Source organism: Maylandia zebra, linkage group LG10 (assembly GCF_041146795.1).
Source record: "Maylandia zebra isolate NMK-2024a linkage group LG10, Mzebra_GT3a, whole genome shotgun sequence".
Classification (NCBI taxonomy): Eukaryota; Metazoa; Chordata; class Actinopteri; order Cichliformes; family Cichlidae; genus Maylandia; species Maylandia zebra.
Window position 1 is genome coordinate 14,503,334 of NC_135176.1, and position 6,000 is coordinate 14,509,333.

A 6,000-nucleotide genomic window follows, 5' to 3' on the forward strand; every position below is an offset into this window, starting at 1 on the left:
GAAATAATGCATCAGACACGCTTGACCGCTACCAATTTCTAATGTTAGTTGATAAGCTATATCAAACCTTTTTTGTGTTGTTTTGTGTAATATTGTGTAGAATTTAACCAACAGACATAAAGATCAGAGATCAGCGATCAAAGAGCAGTTTTTGAATACTTTTCTTTTCTCCCTGGAAGTCGTAATTCTACCACCATCTTTTCTCTTTATCTTCATTTGTTCGTTTTGTATCACTCTCATACTGTCAGTGGAATCATTCACATAAAAACTGAGATGAAAATCCAGTGAAGTTTTACTTGTAAACAGCTTTTACCGATAAAAAGCATTTAGCTTTTTTTCCTAATGTAAACAAACAACCATGAGAAATAAAAATAATTAACAGGCTTAACAGAATTATGGCAGTGTTGCACATACGAATTTTAATAATTGCATAACTCACGTACCTTTTTGCCTTACACACTGAGGGAGAGCTACAATAACAGTGATCAGGACAAAAGCTGCAGAAGCCACTGTGCACCACCAGGACCTCTGCACACTGTGTTCATCCAAACCTGCAATGCACATTTCTTTTAGAGAACAATTTTTTTTCTTTAATTGAGAAATAATATAAAAGAAAACTCACTTATTGATGCTACAGTGATGTTTACTCTGGTCTGAATGATGTGTCTGCTCTGCAGGCCTGAGAAGCTGCAGGTGTAAGTCCCAGAGTGTTCTTCACTTTGTGGTTTGAAAAGCACAAGAGATCCATCCCCAAGAAGAAGTAGGTCCTGGTCCAGCTCTGCTTCGCCTTCCCACAGGTTAAAGCTGTGTCTGGTTCTGTGGTCATATCTCAAGATAACTATGGGGTCGTTGGATGAGTCAAAGGTCCAGGTGAGGGAAAAATTCTGGAGACTGTGAGGAGCGATGCATGGGATGGACAGAGCGTAACCCTCTTCCTGTGTTATATCCTCTGAAAAATAGTTTGCACACATTTTTTTTTAGCACATTTAAGTCATAAATAATCCTGTTCATGAAATCTGTATTAGTATGGAACCAAACTGCACCTTGGTTTTTCCGAGAGGCAGTCCAAATCTGGGTTTTGTCAGCTGATATGACTGAGCAAAAGTAAGTGTAATTGGAGACATTACCCAGAATCCTTAGCATGCTTTCCACAGTGAACAGACCCTTGTGGTCTGTGGTTTTGGTTGTGGAATTTTTGAGAGCTTCTTGTGCAGAAGGGGGATCTGTGGCCCACGCTACCTGAGGAATGGGGTAGATATTCTGAGAGGAGCAAGTGACCATCTCGTCGGTTATCTCCACGATCACAGACTGGATCAGTGCTGGAAGGAAAGCAGAAAAGATAAAAGTGTGGCTTTAATGGCAGCCTGATTCAGTTTGTGCAACAAGAAAGTTCCATTTTACAGTTCAGTATTGTCAACAGTAAAACTAGTGTTTTTCATGTTCACACTTAGTAATGTGCACTTTCTCCGCACCAGTGCTGGCATTTAGGAGAGATTCTCTTTCAAGCAAATCTTGAAAGTGGTGCTTTTCTGCTGCATTTCAATTCTGTGGTTCACTATTTCTCCTGTGGGCAGTCTATACTTGGTATACTTTGTATAAAGTCAATTTTATGTACAGCCTATGGAGCAGCTAGAATATGCTGTATTTAATGAACATGTTGGTACTCAAGAGATATAATAGCACACAAATTTTACATTATATTTTTGGCATCAGGGTGCTGTGAGGATTCGCTAGAAATGCTGTTAAAATGCAACAATCTTACAAATCTACTCATTGGGTGGAGACTGTTTTTCTTATCCTCATGCCAGAAAAATTCAATATTTCAGTGACAAAAAAAGACAATATGTCACTTCAGAGCACAGGTTTTTGAGCACAGGGTCTACCAGACGGTAAGCCAGTATCTCGATCTCTGAATCCTCCAGTTTGCATGCAGAAATATCCTTGTGCAAGATACTGAACCCCAGCTACCCTGGATGCATCCATCAAAATGTGTGTGAATGTTAGAAAAAGCACTTAGGCATAGATAAAAGTGCTGTGTGTGTGCGTGTGTGTGTGTGATTGGCTGAATTAGTCTTGAGTGCTCAGCTTACTAGAAAGGTGCAACACTGAGAATAGATGTGTTAAAAAATAACAACACATAATGAGTTAAATAAGATCGCATGTGCTGCATATGCTTGAAATTTGGTAACTAATTCTTATGTATTTTTATACAGGTTAAAATTAAAACGTAAAAACATTCATACAATATGTGTATTGTGTAAAAACACCTTTTCTAACTATTTTCTGAAATGATTAGTGAAATGATCACTATGACAACAGCTGAAGCGCAAGATATCAGCTTCTAACAGTTTAGGTGTTTGCTTTCTGAATGCTTTTCCATTAGGACATGTAAAAGCCAGTCTGCTGGACTGTAGTGGAAAAAAGTAGAACAAATGTTCCACCTTGTTGTCAGGAGCCTGAGGGCAATTCATGAATGGATGCACTCATTGCCACTTTACTGCTCAAAGCTTTATTAGTAAAAAAAAAAAAAAAAAAAAGCCACACACACAAAAAAATCATAAACAGTTGGGTTAAATGTCTGATATTCTGTATTATAAATGTTACAAATGCATCATACTGGACTGACCTTTCACCTCCAGGTTGACAAACAACTCCTGGTTGCCCTTTCGTGTGCTCGTGTAGCATTTGTATCTGCCTTTGTCTTGAACTTTGACCCTTCTGAGGAGCAGAGAGGCATTGCCGTGAGGGATGTGGGAGTTGAACAAGGCTGTCCTTCCACTGAAGTGCTTGTTCTGGAGTCCAAACTGGTCCTTGTTGTAGTAGTAACTGTGGACAGGGATTTGCTGCTTGTACCAGTGGATGACCACTGTGCCTGTGGGTCTGAAGCTACAGGGCAGGATGCAGTCATCGTGGAAGATGCAAGTGACATTGGCATCTGGTAGTAAGACTGTAAAAAAGCAAAGTTATTGTCACGAATGAATCAGCAATTAACACTAAACTTTATTTATAAATAATGGCCCACTGGATTAAACTTAGTTTTCTGTTCTTGATTCTCACTGATCTCCCCACCACATTTGTATTGCTTTGTTTGGATGAATCATTTGATGATGGACGTTAAAAAATGATTGTATGTCACAATTAGAAATCCTTCACTTTTACACCCATTGACTGATGCGATTCTATTTTTCACAACATGAATCTGGGTTAATAAAATCCAATTTTCTATCAGAACAACTGAAACGATTTCTAACCTTATCTCTTTTATTACTGATAACATGTAAGCTGTGTGTTTGACTGGAATCAAGATTTTTTTGCTAACATTTTCACATCCCCTCTGCCTAATGAGTAACCCTGAGATGTGTGCAGCTGTCACAGTAACACTTTCAGGGTATCAGGGACGCACACAGCTGTGTTTACAGCTGCTGTGGAAACTTAAAGGCAAAAATGATGCTATCTGCAAAAGCTGCCCATTGTTCAAAGCACTTTTGCTGCACAAACACAACACCAGTGACACATGACGTAGTGGTATAATTTTAACAAGTCGGCCGCTACAGTGCATTGCTTATTTCCTTCGCACTGATTGCCAACACACTGCAGAGTCACCTTTAAATTACATTAACCTCACGTTAAATTCACACACTGCTCTTCCTGTGGCTTTGACTTTCTTATTTTTCAATTATTAGAATAAATTACACATAAGCATATGTTGTATAAAGAGACGTCAAATATCACAGTACCTTTTGAGTTTGTCGATGGCAGCTTATCCAAAAACATGATCAGCATAAACACAAGTCCACTCGTGTCCGCCATGTCAGATGACCTGCGTCAGGATGGTGAACCTGTAACACTATTTGACTTGCGTGCGCATGAAAGCACATTGGTGTGCGGTGAGCTGTTTCTGTGTGACTCCACTTTACATCCTTCCTGACCTGACACAAATGAAACTCTGATTAGTTAACCGTGCAGGTAAAAGTTTAACCAGCCTCCCCGTGAATGCTCCACAACACAACACCTTAATCTGAACACCTCACATCAAACAGCTCTCTCTCTTTCCATCCTAACAAATAACTCCATGTAGTCTAAACACACACACACACACACACACAAATACATATATCAACATGATTTTATGTAAGGATGTGTAGGTATAAAGGTAAAAAGGAAGGGGAAACATGTTTTGTGTGTGATGGAGTGTGAATAAATTGAGACAACACTTTTTTAACCTTAAAGCATGGCTGTCTTTTTCTTCAAACATAATGAGAATCATGAAATCACACATAATAATTATACTGTCAGCATGTTTTTCCACATACTTTTGTCAAGCAACTCAGCCGTGTCGCATGCAGAAGGTTTTTATGCACCTTATCCCAAACAGGATAAGTCTAAGGTTCAAAGTATATTAATGTTATTTTGTTGCTTTTCCATAAATGCAAAATATCCAACATAAACAGCTGCAGATAGCTCACTTGCTGGCTTTTCTCATATTTTGGAAGATGATGACCTCTAGAGGGCACAGGCGAGATGTTTCTGCCCAGCTGTCTAACAGCTGTGGGATCACATGTGAGTGAACCGAGCTGCACGTGCACGATTCTTTAAGATGTCATTGCTCATGTCTGCCCTAAATCAACTTTAATCCCAGATTAAAGGAAGCATGCTACTAGGGCCATGCTGTCCATGTTTTGATTATATTATTAATTTTGTCTTAGTTTCTACTTCTCAATCCCAGGCCTTAATTTCTTGATTAAAAGCACCTTCAGCAAATTTAATCTCATGTGGAGACACAAATACATATTTGAAACAGCAAAAATGTTGCCAATTGTTTTCAATTTATAAAACAGGGATGTCAAACTCATTTTACTGTGTGTGGGCCAAATACTGCCCACTTTGACCTTAGGTGGGCTGGACCAATGAACGGACATGATAAATATTCAATGTTCAGTCTGGTTGTTCAAAATACAAAGTTTCAATGTACAGTCTTGAGAGTGGTAAGGACTGAAATGCTAGTGATGTAGCTGAGTCTCAAAATCACAGGCTGAGGAAAAGTCGTCATATTTTGCAGGTTGAGGACCTAAACACAGACTCCACAGACTCCAATGTGCAGAAATAAAATATAGCAAAGCTTTATTGCAGGATGAAGAGGTATCCAAAAATACAACAAGTAAACAACAAAGTGGCATGGAGCGCACCAGGGTGATAAAAGGAACATAACCAGGAGCAAGGCACAAACGCAGACACCACAACAAAGGATAAAGAGAGACTGGGCTATTTAACACTAAGGCAAATCAGGGGGAAAGGGATAGAAGGGACAGGAACATTAAAAAGAAATCAAAACCCTGATGTATAATTAGAGTCACAAGTAGAAACAGAAGCTGTCCCAGTAAAGTGAAGACACAAAACACAAAAATAAAAAAGAAGCAAACCAAAAAATCTTTAATAAAGAAAGTCCCAACTTAAAAACCTAGGTGTACAGGAATAAGTTCAAGCTTGTCATCATCATAAAGTGATAAAACTGTCATAGTTAATATAACCAGTGACAAAAACATGAATCTTCACAAGCCCAGTTTTGGCAGACAACACATGGAAGCAATGCCTCCTTGGGCCAGCTGTTGGTGTATAGCCCAACACAAACCAGGCAAAAACACTCCTCATCATCAGAGGACTGTTCTCTCTCGTCTTCTTAGTCTTCCTTCCTTGTTCCTTCCTTGGGAAAAATCTGTGGTATCCTCAATTGTCTTTTTAGCATCAGCGACCCATTTTCTCCTTTTCTTATCCGGGACCAGTGAGACAAGCATCCAACTAACCACTTGACAAGCATTTTAAGCTAGCTACCACATGGCTTTAGCCTTCTAATGAAAAACTGACTTAAATCAAAGCTATTACTTTTATTTTATAAAAAGTATTCTGACCAATGAAAATGAGAGAAAAAAACCCCTCCTCACTTCAGTGTTTCGTGTGTGTTCCACATAATCACCACTGCAAAACAGACTGAGAAAGAAACAC